Source organism: Microcaecilia unicolor, chromosome 3, assembly GCF_901765095.1.
Source record: "Microcaecilia unicolor chromosome 3, aMicUni1.1, whole genome shotgun sequence".
NCBI classification, from domain to species: Eukaryota; Metazoa; Chordata; class Amphibia; order Gymnophiona; family Siphonopidae; genus Microcaecilia; species Microcaecilia unicolor.
The window spans coordinates 57258927-57274962 of record NC_044033.1 but is presented as its reverse complement, the minus strand read 5'-3'; the positions used below and the strand labels follow the sequence as shown (position 1 = coordinate 57274962).

The following is a 16036-nucleotide window of genomic DNA, read 5'->3' as shown; positions in this document are numbered from 1 at the left end:
AATTGAATCAAGTTTAAAGTGCTTAAATGAAAGAACTCATTCTGCTGAGAAGATCCAAGTGCTCCTGCAGACATGTGTGGAATCACGTATCTAGAAAGAAATGATGGAAGTCTGGAATAGAAACTTTTGTGTGTTATTGTCAGCAATTTAAAAGGTATTCTGAATGAAATTGTAGTCAGTGGTATCACGCATCCCACTGGGTCCTGACTCCATCCGGCTCACCTCGCAGGTCTCGGACGGGGCAGACCATTGCAGATTGGGCTGGGAGGCCAGGAGCATCATGGGAGAGAGCCGGCGCAACATCACACCAAACATGCTCTTGCCTGGCATGTCCTGAAAACCGGTGCTCTGTAGGCTATTGGCGCCTTCACTTCCTTAGCTTCCGCATGGAAGATACTAGTAGGCCCCGCTCAGCTCCAGCCAGCCAGCCAGCCAGCCAGCCAGCTTCGGCTTCAGCCAAGTTGCTCCGGCTCCAGTCCAGCCAACTTCAGCTCCAGTGAAGCCAATATTGACTCCAGGAAAGACAGCTCCAGCCAAGCCAGTGTCAGCTCCAGCTCCAGATCCAGTGAAGCTAGCTTCAGCTCCAGCCAAGCCAGCATCAACTCCAGCCAAGCCAGCTCCAGGCAAGCCAGTGCTAGCTTCAGCCAAGCCAAGCCTTCTGCTCAGTGTGCAGCAGTGGCTAAAAAAGCAAATAGAATGTTAGGTATTATTAGCAGGGATGTAGCCAGACAATAGATTTTGGGTGGGCCTAGGCAAGAAGTGGGTGGGCACCAAGTGTTCTTCCCCCATCCCACCACCACCAAAAAATATCTCATCTGGTAGGAAAATGCTTCTTTCCACCTTGGCAGTCTGTAGCAGGCATGTGCAAGTTGCCAGTATCGTGGAGAGTAGCATTTTCTTTACCATCAGAGGGAAGTCTTCAGCTGGCGGAGCTTGGGATCCCCATCAGCTACCACTAAATTTGTGTTACTTTTGGGTGTGCCTGAGCCCTAAGTGGGTGGGCCCTGGCCCACCCAGGCCCACCTGTGGCTACGCCACTGATTATTAGGAAAGGAATGGAAAACAAAAATGAGGACATTATAATGCCTTTGTATCGCTCCATGGTGTGACTGCACCTCAAATACTGTGTGCAATTCTGGTCTCTGCATCTCAAAAAAGATATAGTGGAATTAAAAAAGGCACAGAGAAGGGTGACGAAAATGATAAAGGGGATGGGACAACTTCCCTATGAGGAAAGGCTAAAGCAGTTAGGGCTCTTCAGCTTGTAGAAAAGACAGCTGAGGAGAGATATGATAGAGGTCTATAAACTAATGAGTGGAATGGAATGGGTAGACGTGAATCATTTGTTTACTCTTTCCAAAAATACTAGGACTAGGGGGCATGCAATGAAATTACAAAGTAGTAAATTTAATATGAATCAGAGAAACCTTTTCTTCATTCAACGTGTAATTAAACTCTTGAATTCGTTGCCAGAGAATATGGTAAAGGTGGTGAGTTTAGCGGGATTTAAAAAAGGTCTGGACAACTTCCTGAAGGAAAAGTCCATAGACCATTATTAAATTGATTTGGGGAAAATCCACTGCTTATTTCTGGGATAAGCAGCCTAAAATGTATTGAACTTTTTGGGGATCTTGCCAGGTATTTGTGACCTGGATTGGCCACTGTTGGAAACAGGATGCTGTGCTTGATGGACCTTTGATCTGTCCCAGTGTGGCAATACTTAATGTACTTATGATGTGCACAAAGACCAGAAGGCGGACTGCAAGAGTTTCTAACATTGGGGCTTTAATGCAAGGTCTGAAGAAGAGTAAAATATTCTATGTTCAGCATTCATGAGGATTTCATGCCTGTTCCTTCTCTTACTGCAAAGCATACAGGTCCGGCCTGCTTATCCGACATTGCGGCATGGATGTCCAACCGCCACCTGAAACTGAACATGGCCAAGACCGAACTTCTTGTCTTCCCACCCAAACCCACTTCTCCTCTACCTCCACTCTCTATTTCGGTTGATAACATCCTCATCGTCCCCGTCTCATCTGCCCGCAACCTCGATGTCATCTTCGACTCCTCCCTCTCCTTCTCGGCGCATATCCAGCAGATAGGCAAGACCTGTCGCTTCTTCCTCTATAACATTAGCAAAATCCGCCCTTTCCTCTCTGAGCACACCACCTGTACTCTCATCCACTCTCTCGTTACCTCTCGTATTGACTACTGCAACCTACTCCTCACTGGTCTCCCACTTAGCCACCTATCCCCCCTTCAGTCCGTTCAGAACTCTGCTGCACGTCTTATATTCCGCCTGAACCGATACACTCATATCACCCCTCTCCTCAAGTCACTTCATTGGCTTCCGATCAGGTACCACATTCAATTCAAGCTTCTGCTACTAACCTACAAATGTACTCGATCTGCAGCCCCTCCTTACCTCTCAACCCTCATCTCCCCTTACGTTCCTACCCGTAACCTCTGCTCTCAAGACAAATCCCTCCTTTCAGTACCCTTCTCCACCACCGCCAACTCCAGGCTCCGCCCTTTCTGCCTCACCTCACCCCACGCGTGGAACAAACTCCCCGAGCCCATACGCCAGGCCCCCTCCCTGCCCATCTTCAAATCTCTGCTTAAAGCCCACCTCTTCAATGTCGCTTTCGGCACCTAACCTCTATACCTCTACCCAGGAAATCTAGACTGCCGAACTTGACATTTCGTTCTTTAGATTGTAAGCTCCTTTGAGCAGGGACCGTCCTTCTTGGTTTATTTTGTACAGCGCTGCGTAACCCTAGTAGCGCTCTAGAAATGTTAAGTAGTAGTAGTAGTAGTTATTCTGGCTCTGTTGAAAAGGATAGGTGAAAACTGCTGAAGGAGGTGTGCTGGAAGAAAGAGTAAAGTGCTGCATTGTTAACCAATATTTGTCATAGCAAAAATTGTATCCACACTTGGAGTTGCATGTGCATACATCTGTGCATATACTGGAAAGATGTTCTGCACATTACTACTGGTATTGCAAAAACTAAGCATAGAATAGTATTCCAGCAAATGCAAGTCTGAGTGCAGATACAATTTTTTTGTGTGCAGAATATAGCTGCTGCTAGTGTACAGCCGTGTGCACATGCATCTGGCATGCTCTTCTATGTTAGCACACATTTTTTGCAAACAGTCAATTTGCATACTATTTGTTTACCACATTAATTTTTTTGGGCTGCAGAACTCTAATGTTCAGCTTTCTGCATTACCCCTGCCCAGGTCAGATTCTAAAGATAGGAAGTTTGGCATGAACAGCTTCAAGGAACAAGCACTAAGGTGAAATAATAGATTTTGCAAAATCCGGCTGGAAGTTAAAACAAAGAAAAACATTATAATCCTCTTTTCCCCTTTTTCATTCCTTATTGAACACCTTGAAAACTTTTTTTGCAGAGGCCCATGCCATCTTTTGTAGAGCTAAGTTAATCTTGATGCAGCTGCCCTCGATATTTTTATAAGACCCCCTCCAATCCATATACTGAAATCGCATTGCTAAGCCAAGAATTGCTGCACAACCTAGGGGCACTGTTAGTTCTAGTTCGTTGCCTCTCCTTCTAAATGGTGGGGGGCTGCCAGTTTCACTGATGCACACACACCAAGATTTGTAGTTTATATTGCAAAACACAGCCGAAAAAGAAATGGGTGAGAACTGGGAATTACACCAGAGGAGGAGGCAGTCAAGATGAGATATTATCTGGCCAGTGTTGATGCTTTTAAGGTGCCAGTTAGATCTGCCTCCTCCCCACCCCCCCTGGTGAAAAGGAGATTCTTATCACTTTACACAAAGAAGGCCCCATTTAAGAAACATTTCGAGTGCAGCCTCTCTCCCACATCAGTGGTACCTACTGGGGTTTGCTGTGGTGTTCAAGCATTACAGTGAGGGCCAGATGCACTAAACTTAACGAGCCAGCAACATGTTTTTTAAACTGGTTCTAGCCAGTTTAGCTGAAAATGCGGTGTAATTGGCTGAGAGAGACCTGGAGGGGCATAATCGAAAGGGCCGTCCAAATAGTTTTGATTTGGACGTCCTTGCACGTCCCAATCTCCGATTTTCCCCGGCGGTGGTCATTTCGGGCACGTAAGAAAAACATGTCCAAAAAGGACGCCCATCACAAAATCTGAAGAAAAAAACATCCAAGTGCTCATCAGGGACGTCCTTTTTTTTTTTTAGAGTGACGTGTATGAAGCCGTCTTTAGCATGCGCAGAGCAGCCAGCATAACGATTGGCTGTTCTGCGCATGCTCGGCTGGCCGACTGGCTTCCCCTCCTTAGGAAGGAAATCGTGTGCAAATGAGCTAACAGCGAGCAGCTCATTTGCATGCGATTTCCTTCATGCATGCCCGTTTTTTATTTATTACATTTGTATCCCGCACTTTCCCACTAAAAGCAGGCTCAATGCGACTTACATAGTAATAGGTAACACAGAATTTTGTTATGTAAAGTAGGAAATGAAGTATAACATAGTAATGATAGGTAGTAATAGGATGGATGGGTAGGTAGAGATAGGTGATAGAGAGGAAGGTAAGGTGGGAGATAGAGTCTGGGTCAATGTCATTTTCTCTTCGGTATATGTAAGGTAGATGGGTTCATAAGATTAATCTGGGTCCTTTGGGTAGGCTTGCTTGAATAAATGGGTTTTTAGGTGGTCGTGGATTGCTCGGATAGGTCTAGGGAGAGCGTTCCAGAGTTAGCTGCCCAGGGAAGGGCTCTTTCCATGGAGTTAATGCATCTGGCTGTGAATCTGGTAGGCGAGGGTTACCTCCCATGACACTTGGTAGCAGTGTATTGTTTCTAGCAAAAAAAGGTGCCAGTACTCATATGCTAGGCCACCTTTCAGGCATAGGAGCCTACTCTGTGGGTGCTTGAGCACCCCCCTTATTGAGAAAATTCCTTGTATGTGTCCAGGAAGGGGTTTCTATTGGGCTTAGCACCCCCAATAATTTTGAAAAGTTGGCTCCTATGCCTTCAGGAGTGGGGTAATCGCTGAGGGACCCACCCCACAATAGCCAGGTCCCTTGCAACCACTGGCAGAATCTATGACAAGGCAGAATTGGTGTGTAGAGCCTGAGCTCTTCCATTAAAACTTGGGGACCATGGGGGTCAACTTTAGCAGACAATGGAAAAGGTGCCGGTACTCAGTACCCCCTCAAAAAAAGCCCTGGTTGCTAGGTGACCGAGAAACACCTAATCTCGTGTGTGCAGCACTGAAACTGGTTTCAGAGGGCTCTAGGAGGGAGAAACACCTAATCTCGGTGTGTGCAGCAGTGAAGCTAGTTTCAGAGGGCTCTGGGAGCTCACTTTCCCCTCCCCACCCCCAGCATATTCTTCAGCAGCAGGTGTAAGTAGAAATAGAAGAGGCAGCGCTAGAACAAACGCTCCTGGTAGGTCTGTCATCTACACTCCTTTTCTCGATCTCGATTTGCAGTATTGCAGGAGCAAAACCATGCACGGTGCCTCAGTGTTCTATTACATCCAAGCATAACTTTTTTTTTTTCCTTGCACGGTTGTACGTTTTGCTAATAGAAGTATATTTGAAATAAATTAAACAAACGAGCTTGCACAACTTCCTGTTTCCGGTTGAGCGAAACGCATTTGAGAGAGGGAAGTGGCGTCAGAGTGGGGCGCGCGCTCGCGCTGGAGAAAAGGAAATAGGCCCGCAGGCGTGAGTTTGAAGGTAGGATGGGGAGCGGGGACAGTTTGAGATTGAGGGAAAGGTGGCGATCTCAGGGTGTGAGGGAGACCTGCTGGATTAGGGAGAGTGGAAGAGAGATGGCAGGGACCCCCTCCCCCCGCATGTGTGTGACGAAGGGGGCTTGCTGTTAGGGTAGTTGAATGCACGTGAATCGGAATCTATAAGACTCCCACCTGTAAACTTGCTGTGCCCAGTATGATGGTTACCTGATGCTTAGTGTGTTATCTGACCACTAGGTGCTTTAACCTCGTATATCTTGTGAGGATCAGCTGCAGATAAATGATGCAAAAACGCAGAGCCTGTGCTCTGACTACACAGTAATAAAAGCCTTATAACTGAAAAATTCAGGTTGCTTGTGTGGGGTTTCTTTGTGACGCATGTATTTTTTTTTCAATTTAGTAGTTATAATTACTTTTTAAACTTTTTATTGGTCAGTGAAATGGACCATTAGGGGGACACAAAAAGAGTTGCCAAATTAAGCAGTTCCACGAAGGAGACTCTTTGGCTAGTCTTGGTTTTAATCTTACATCCTAATGTAGTTTGGTATTACAAATCCAGAGCAAGTCTAATTTAATTTCACTTCTGTTATTGGTAAATTGGCAGTGCTGCAGTACACTACTACTACTTAACATTTCTACAGCGCTATACAGTTTAACAAAGAAGGACAGTCCCTGCTCAAAGGAGCTTACAGTAGATATTGCAAGGCTTTTACAAATGTAAATACAGAATTGGCATTTAAATGAGTAGTTATTTTAGAAAGCTGTAATTCATAAGTGTGGATCTGAAACACACTCTGCATGTATTTCCAGTTTTGCAATCACAGTATGCGGATCTAAAAAAGAAAAAAAATGGATATTGGCATGTACCAACTTCAAAGCATGTTTGGACATAGGATTGGCATGCGTGATTGAAGGGGCAGTTGCTCTTACCTCTCTGGTGATTGAAATCACTTCAAAAAATATATATATGTGGAGGGGCATAATCAAACGGGGACTACCATCTCTAAGGGCGCCCATCTCTAAGGATGTCCCAGCGAAGGGGCGGGGAAACCCGTATTATCGAAACAAGATGGGCGTCCATCTTTCGTTTCGATAATACGGTCAGGTACGCCCAAATCTCAACATTTAGGTCAACCTTAGAGATGGTTGACCTTAGAGATGGTCGTCCCCAGTTTTCGGCCATAATGGAAACTGAGGATGCCCATCTCAAAAATGACCAAATCCAATCCCTTTGGTCATGAGAGGAGCCAGCATTCGTAGTGCACTGGTCCCCCTGACATGCCAGGACACCAACCGGGCACCCTAGGGGCCACTGCATTGGACTTCACAAATTGCTCCCAGGTGCATAGTTCCCTTACCTTGGGTGCTGAGCCCCCGAAAACCCACTCCCCACAACTGTACACCACTACTAGAGTCCTAAGGGGTGAAGGGGGGCACCTACATGTGGGTTTTGGGTGGGCTTTGAAGGGCTCACATTTACCAGCACAAGTGTAACAGGTAGGGGGCGGATGGGATGGGCCTGGGTCCGCCTGGCTGACTTGCACTGCACCCACTAAAACTGCTCCACGGACCTGCATACTGCTGTCATGGAGCTGGGTATGACATTTGATGCTGGCAAAATATTAAATTTTTTTTTTTAGGGTGGGAAGGGGTTGGTGACTACTGGGGGAGTAAGGGGCGGTCATCCCCGATTCCCTCCAGTGGTCATCTGGTCAGTTTGGGCACCTTTTTGAGGCTTGGTCGTGAAAAAAAAATGGACCAAGTAAAGTCAACCAAATGCTCGTCAGGGTCGCCCTTCTTTTTTCCATTATCGGCCGAGGACGCCCATCTCTTAATCACACCGCAGACCCGCCTTCGCTATGCCTTCGACGCCCCCGTGAATTTTGGTCGTCCCCGCAACGGACTACAGTTGAGGGTGCCTAAAATCGGCTTTCGATTATGCCGATTTGGGCGACCCTGAGAGAAGGACGCCCATCTCCCGATTTGTGTCGGAAGTTGGGCGCCCTTCTCTTTCGAAAATGCCCCTGATAGTGCATTGCACCTAAAATCCACTTGTACATAGTTAAAATGCTGAGTAATGCAGCTGTTATTAGTCTGTTGCATTTCTTGGTGTCCTTATACATATTTTATAAAACACTCTGTGTACAGTGAGCCTTTTGAAAAATATTCAAGTAAAGGTGCATGTTCAGACCTGGACATAATTGCTACCAAGATTTCTTATACAAACTTGGGCTTCATGTGTCTCAAAGCCTATTATTTGTTTGATGAGAACTTATTTTGAGCTTTGCCATGTATATATGCAATAAGTAGGTGATTTTAGATATCAAACAGAATATATCTGAGTTGGAAGGCCCATAGTAGTCCCACACAGGCAACCTGAGGTTTTATTTTCACATAGTAACTAGAATAGGTGCAGGGGATTTAGGCATCTTGAGCTAGATTCTATATATGTCTCCTAAAAAATCGGCTCCGAAGAAAAACACGCTTAGGCATATTCTGTAAACCGTGCCTAAAGTTATATCCCCCTTTGATTTTGGAAATTAAGCTCTACAGTGCTTAATATCAAGGTTGGACATCATACTCTTAGATATTCAACTTTGTTTTGTATGTGTGTGTACACACACATAATGGAGGTAATTTTAAAACCGGACACCTGTATGGAAAGAGAGTTAAAAAAAAAAAAAGTGCTTATTTTATGAAGGTAATATAAGCGCCTTTGTGCCTTTCTTGAAATAGCCAACCAGAATCAGCTGTAATAGTGCACATGTTTACACCTGCTTTGAAAAAAGATGTAACTGTGTATGTGTACTTTTATATTTACAAGATATGTGTATTCATTGCAATTCCTCCCATGAAATGGAGGAGTAGCCTAGTGGTTAGTGTAGTGGACTTTGATCCTGGGGAGCTGGGTTCAATTCCCACTCAGCTCCCTGTGACTCTGGGCAAGTCACATAACTCTCCATTGCCCCATGTACCTTTATATACCATGTAAATGGCCTTGAATGTAGTGCAAAAACCACAGAAAAGCAGTATATCAAGTCCCAAGCCCTTTCCTGTTCAAACTTTGCTCCTGGGAGTGTTTGTGCAATGTATGCATAAGCATGTACCATCTTACATAGGATCTCACAATTTGAAAACAGGATTTAACATGCAGAAAAACGTAATGGAAACCCCCCAAAATAGCAAATTCCAAAATCCATTTATTTTTTTAGTTACCTCCATTCTGCTGGTCTTAACCAGTACTTGGCAGATTGCAAAGGAGTGTTTGCATAAAATAGAAAATATACATTATCCTGAAATGCCTGTTTATAAAATACACCCTAGATCTTTTCCTAAAATTTCAAATGATCAGATTTAGCCTGAATTTCGTTTGGCAAACTGTTCCAAAGGGTTTGTGTGGGCACTATGACGGCTGTAGCTCAAGTTTGTCTTTTTAATCAGTTAACTGATTTATCCAGGTAGGTGGCTATTTGTGTATTGCAAAGTTCCCCACACATAAAATTAGGCAGTGATGTTTGTTGAGTTGGAGTAGCCTAATGGTTAGTGTAACAGGCTGCGATCTTGGGGACGCGGGTTCAATTCCCACTGCAACTCCCTGGGGAAGTCACTTAACTCTCTATTGCCCTAGGTGCAAAACTCAGATTGTGAGCCCACTAGGGACAAAGTACCTGCATATAGGACTAGATTCTATATATCACACCTAAAATTTTGGCGCTGAAATGAAATTCGCTTAAGTGTTTCTCTAAAGTACCCCTTAATTTAGGCATACTTGAATAAACCTAAGTTTCCGTGCAGTTTATAGAATACGCTGAGTGCTGGTCCAAGTCATGAAAGTCCACCTTCTATACTTATCCCTAATCACTTCCTTCTTACTTCCCTTACGTAATCTCTGCACCTTACCAATAACTATATCTGGTAGCCTGGAATGACAATGTAATAACAAAATTATGTAAGTCACATTGAGCCTGCAAATAGGTGGGAAAATGTGGGATACAAATGCAATAAATAAATACGTGACTAAATTTAGTCGTGGCCAATTAAACCAAGTAAAACCTGGTGTAAATCTCAACGCTTAGGTGCGGAGAGGATGTATTGTATAACAACATACATAGATGTTAGATATGCCCACAACCTGCCCATTCCACACCTGTGGCCACGCCCCCTTTCCAACTATGTGACTTAGAATTTACGCGTACCACGTTACAGAATACACTTAGCAAGTAGTGCGTGTAAATTCTAATTAATGCCAATTAGTGCTGATTATTGGTTAACATCCAATTTTCAACGCTGATTAGCTTGTTAACCAATTAGCTTCTATGCATTGTTATGGAATATTCTATTTCCATGCAGGAATCTCGGCGCGATATATAGAATCCCGGGGGTAATGTGTACAGTGCTGCAAACGTCTAGTAGCGTGTTAGAAATGATTAGTAGCAGTGTCTGTTGGGGCCTATAGTTTTGCTTTGAATACGGCTGCTCTTTGTGAAAGGTGCTTTACTAGGCATCCACGTCCACCTAATGGGTAAGCCAACTCTGACAATAACTTCTACAGCTAACAGAGGAACGCTTCAGAAATCCCAGGAGTATATACTTTACTCCTGATTCAGTGCTGTACTGGCCACACTTCCCACAGCTATATGTAAATGATCAGATGGATAGAGCTGAAATAAATATCTTCATCCAACTGATATCTTTTATTATTTTTATTTTATATTTCTAAGTTCCATATCATCAAGCTGATCAATCCATAGACTGGTGGGTTGTGTCCATCTACCAGCAGGTGGAGATAGAGAGCAAACTTTTGCCTCCCTATATGTGGTCATGTGCTGCCGGAAACTCCTCAGTATGTTCTCTATCTCAGCAGGTGGTGGTCACACACAGCAGCAGCTCTGGCTAGGCCTCCAAGCCTAATTTTTAGGTTTTGTTGAGTGCCTGGGGTTGAGGGCTCTTTTGAGCAAGTGCAAACCTGGTGGTGCCAGGTCCCTCCTTTTCTCCCCCCTCCCGCTGGCTCCGTTAAAAAAAAAAAAAAAAAAAATTTTGAACGTCCTTAAAGGCGTTTATTTCGACGTTTATTTAAGCGTCTATTGCAGCTACTCACTGGGACACCAGGTCGTTACAACTCGGAGCGGACAGCAGGTAATTTTTACCTTTTTATAGCGGGCAGGGGGTTCCCCGATTCTTCTCCTCATGGCATATGGCGTCGGAGGGCGAGGGCGCAAAGGGTCGCTCCCCGGGTCGCTTGAGCGCTTCTAGAGGGGATGCGGGGGTCTTAAAGCCTGATTCGCCCTTGTTGGGTGACAGTTTCGTGACCGATGAATGTCCCGGTCCTTCCTCCGGCGTGGCGGTTTTTCCCGCCATAAACGCCCATCCCCCGCTCCTCGCCTCCGCCATCTTGGCCGGCCACGCGGCTCGGACGGCTTCTTCTTGGGCCGCCCTTGAGGTTGGAGACATTAATGCCATGAACGCCCTTAATTTGGGCGACGGCACAGAAGCGGCTAAAGTTAAGAGCCGTTCTTCCCGCGCGGCTCCTTCGCGGAATTTCGCGCCGGATGCCATTTTGGATGCGCAGCATGTCTCTCCCCCGCTATTGCGAGCGCCGGTTGAGGGTGCGTCTAGGGCTGTTGCCCAGGCTGCGGAAGTGCACAGTTTGGGGGGTTTCTCCCCCGAGTTTGTTTTGCTGCTGCATCAGGCCTTCCTCATGCACAACGCTGCCCCTGCTCCTTCGTCTGGTAAAGAGGTTGAGGTTCCCAGAGGTAAACGTCCTCGGGTTGATTCCCAGGCCTTGGAGGAATTTGTCTCCTCCGATGTAGATGAGGGCAGCGTGTCTGAGGTCTCCCAACGGTCCTTTGCGGATTCCTTGGAGGAGACGGATCCCCGCTCGGATGGAGCGGATGACCCCTCTGCAGCGCGGCTTTTTAGCCCAGAGGATTTGCCCAACCTGTTGTTACAGGCCATGGACACTTTGAAGATTTCCTCTCCGGAGGACGTCTCTCCCTCAGCCCCTGTTGGCTCTGCCATTATGCTGGGGACGAAGCGCCCGCCTAGAACCTTCCACGTGCATGATGCCATGCACACCTTAATTTCGGCTCAATGGGATGCCCCAGAAGCGAGCCTTAAAGTGGCTAGGGCTATGTCCCGCCTCTATCCTTTGGCTGTGAGTGAACGTGAGGCCTATCTGTGGCCTACCGTGGATTCTTTAATCACTGCGGTGACTAAGAAAACGGCGTTGCCGGTGGAAGGTGGCACGGCCCTAAAGGACGCCCAAGACAGAAGATTGGAGGCGGCCTTAAGGTCGTCCTTTGAGGCGGCTGCTTTAAGTTTGCAGGCCTCAGTTTGCGGCTCCTATGTGGCCAGGGCGTGCCTGACTATGGTGCAGCGGGCTTCCCCCTCGGAACATTCCTTGAGGGCTGATTGGCCGGCCCTGGAATCGGGCTTAGCCTATTTGGCAGACTTGCTGTATGATGTCTTGAGGGCCTCAGCGAAAGGCATGGCTCAGACAATCTCTGCGCGGCGGTGGCTTTGGCTGAAACATTGGTCTGCTGACCACGCCTCTAAATCCCGCCTGGCTAGGTTGCCTTTTAAAGGCAAGCTGCTCTTTGGGGTCGAGCTGGACAAAATCGTGACCGATCTCGGCACGTCTAAGGGCAAGAAATTACCAGAGGTCAGGGCTAGTACTCGTCCCGGTACCTCCAGAGGATGGTTGCAGGAAGCCCGTCGGTACCGCCCGGGCAAGTCGGGTTCCTCTGCCCCCTCTTCCTTCAAGAGGAATTTCTCCCCCAAGCAGCATTCCTTTCGCAGAGACCGCCGTCCCGGAGGTGCTCCCTCCAGTCCTCCCCCAGGGTCTCGTACCCAATGACGGGGTCTTGGTCCACGCCCCAGTGCAGATTGGAGGACGGCTGTCCTCGTTTCTGGGCGAGTGGACCACAATAACTTCAGACGCGTGGGTGCTGGAAGTCATCAGAGACGGCTACAAACTAGAGTTCTGCCGACCCTTAAAAGACGGGTTTGTACTCTCTCCCTGCAAGTCTCCGGTCAAAGCTGTGGCAGTGCAGCAGACCTTGGACAATCTGATCCGCCTGGGCGCGGTCGTTCCGGTGCCAGAAAGTCAGCTTGGCAAGGGACGTTACTCCATTTACTTTGTGGTACCAAAGAAAGGAGGTTCTGTCCGGCCTATCCTCGACCTCAAAGGGGTCAATCGGGCCTTGAAAGTGCGGCACTTTCGCATGGAGACTCTCCGCTCTGTTATAGCGGCAGTGAAGGCAGGAGAGTTCCTGGCATCCTTGGACATCAAGGAAGCGTACCTGCATATTCCCATCTGGCCTCCTCATCAACGCTTTCTGCGTTTTGCAGTCCTGGGACGACACTTCCAGTTCAGAGCCCTCCCTTTCGGGTTGGCTACTGCTCCGCGGACCTTTTCCAAAGTAATGGTGGTCATCGCGGCCTTCCTACGAAAGGAAGGGGTACAAGTCCATCCTTATCTGGACGACTGGTTGATCCGAGCCCCCTCTTATGCAGAGTGCGGCAAAGCTGTGGACCGGGTAGTTGCTCTTTTGAGCTCCCTGGGATGGATCATCAACTGGGAGAAAAGCCAGCTGCGCCCGACTCAGTCCCTGGAGTACCTGGGAGTTCGATTCGACACCCAAGTGGGCAGAGTGTTCCTGCCAGACAATCGGATTGTCAAACTTCAGGCTCAGGTGGACCAGTTCCTAGTAGCCTCTCCCCTTCGGGCTTGGGACTATGTGCAGCTGTTGGGCTCTATGACGGCCACGATGGAAGTTGTGCCCTGGGCCAGGGCTCATATGAGACCACTTCAACACTCTTTGCTGCAGCGCTGGACTCCGATGTCGGAGGATTATGCTGTGCGCCTTCCCTTGGACCCAGCAGTGCGCAAGGCGCTGAGCTGGTGGATGCAGACAGACAAGTTGTCTGCGGGAATGCCTCTGGTGACCCCAGAGTGGATTGTCGTCACGACGGACGCCTCGTTGTCGGGCTGGGGAGCCCACTGCTTGGGAAGGACAGCGCAGGGGCTCTGGTCTCCTGCAGAGGCAAAGTGGTCTATCAACCTCCTGGAACTCAGAGCCATTCGGTTGGCGCTTTTGGAGTTCATCCCGGTACTGGTGTTGAAGCCTGTACGGGTCCTGTCGGACAATGCCACGGCTGTGGCCTATGTCAACCGCCAGGGAGGTACCAAGAGCGCCCCTCTAGCCAAGGAGGCTATGAATCTTTGCCAGTGGGCGGAAGCGAACCTGGAGCAGCTTTCAGCGGCCCACATTGCCGGAGTCATGAATGTCAAGGCGGACTTTCTCAGTCGCCATACCTTGGAGCCCGGAGAGTGGCAGCTATCTGCTCAGGCGTTCTTGGACATCACGAAGCGCTGGGGCCAGCCGAGCCTAGATCTGATGGCGTCATCGGCCAATTGCCAAGTGCCGCGCTTTTTCAGCAGAGGACGGGACCCTCGATCCCTGGGAGTAGATGCTCTTCTCCAACAGTGGCCGACACAAGAGCTTCTCTATGTGTTCCCCGCCCTGGCCCATGTTGGGCAGGGTGCTAGACCGGGTGGCAAAGCATCCCGGCAGGGTAATCCTGGTGGGTCCGGATTGGCCCAGGCGTCCCTAGTATGCGGACTTGATCAGGCTCTCAGTCGACGATCCTCTGCGGCTGCCAGTGGAGCAGGGCCTGTTACATCAGGGTCCCGTGGTGATGGAGGATCCCTCCCCCTTTGGTCTTACGGCCTGGCTATTGAGCGGCAGCGTCTGAGGAAGAAGGGCTTCTCAGACAAGGTCATCGCCACTATGCTGAGAGCGAGGAAGCGCTCTACTTCTACTGCTTACGCCAGGGTTTGGCGTATCTTTGCAGCGTGGTGTGAAGCAGGCTCACTTTCTCCCTTCACTGCTCCAATTTCTTCAGTGTTGGCGTTCCTGCAAGAAGGTCTGGAGAAAGGCCTGTCGCTCAGTTCCCTTAAAGTCCAGGTAGCGGCTCTGGCTTGCTTCAGGGGCCGCCTGAAGGGTGCTTCCCTGGCTTCGCAGCCAGATGTGGTGCGCTTTCTCAAGGGAGTTAATCACCTGCGCCCTCCTCTGCACTCAGTGGTGCCTGCGTGGAATCTCAACCTGGTACTAATAGCATTGCAGAAGCCGCCTTTTGAACCCTTGTCGAGGGCATCTCTGAAAGACCTGACGTTGAAAGCAGTCTTTTTGGTGGCTATCACTTCAGCCAGAAGAGTTTCCGAGCTCCAGGCGCTCTCATGTCGAGAGCCTTTTCTGCAGTTCACTGAGGCAGGAGTGACTATTCGCACAGTGCCTTCCTTCCTGCCCAAGATTGTTTCTCGCTTCCATGTGAATCAGCAGCTCTGTCTCCCTTCCTTTCGTAGGGAGGACTACCCAGAGGAGTACTCTGCTCTTAAATATCTGGATGTGAGACGAGTCATCATCAGATACTTGGAAGTGACCAATGATTTCCGGAAATCGGATCATCTGTTTGTCCTGTTTGCAGGTCCTCGTAAGGGTCTGCAGGCTGCTAAGCCTACAGTGGCAAGATGGGTCAAGGAAGCCATTGCAGCGGCTTATGTGGCCGCGGGGAAGGTGCCGCCTATCCAGCTGAAGGCTCACTCCACGAGAGCTCAGGCGGCCTCGATGGCAGAGGCCGGATCCGTCTCCTTGGAAGAGATATGCAAGGCGGCAACTTGGGCTTCGGCTCATACATTCTCCAAGCATTACCGTTTGACTGTGGTTGCACGGGCGGAGGCCCGGTTTGGAGCTTCAGTGTTGAGGTCAGGGATTTCAATGTCCCGCCCTGGGTGAGTACTGCTTCGGTACATCCCACCAGTCTATGGATTGATCAGCTTGATGATATGGAAGGTAAAATTATGTATAATCATACCTGATAATTTTCTTTCCATTAATCATAGCTGATCAATCCATAGCCCCTCCCAGATATCTGTACTGTTTTTATTGTGGTTGCATTTCAGGTTCAAGTTTAGTCTTCAGTTACTTCAGAAAGACTTCGTGTTCAAGTTTTTTCACTTGGATAAGAGTTAAGACGAGTTTGTGTTACAGTGAGCTGCTGCATTCCTCTCCCCTCCGTTTTACGGGGCTGGATTGAGACTTAAAATTCTGCCGGCACTCCCTCCCGCTTCGTGCGGCTGTAGGGCAGCTTTGTACCCCTCCCGCTTCGGCGGTGTTAGGGTCAGTCAGCTCCTCCCGCGGTTGCGGTTGCAGGATAAGCCAGATCCCCCCGCATCGGCGGGTGTGGTGTCCCTCCCCCGCTCCGCGGTGATGAGCTGGACGGATTCCCCTCCCCCACTTGTGTGGGGATGAGCTGGGTTAATTCC

General features: G+C 48.5%; 1 protein-coding gene across 3 annotated transcripts in view; it reads left to right on the top strand.

Moving 5' to 3' along the window:
* Nucleotides 1–5627: 5627 nt before the first annotated feature.
* FAM120B (family with sequence similarity 120B) overlaps nucleotides 5628–16036 on the top strand; it is a 213801-nt gene continuing 203392 nt past the window's right edge. For all 3 annotated transcript variants that reach the window (XM_030195955.1, XM_030195956.1, XM_030195954.1), the window contains exon 1: nucleotides 5628–5692. The gene's annotated coding sequence lies outside the window, so the exon portion shown is untranslated. The remainder of the gene's footprint in view (nucleotides 5693–16036) is intronic.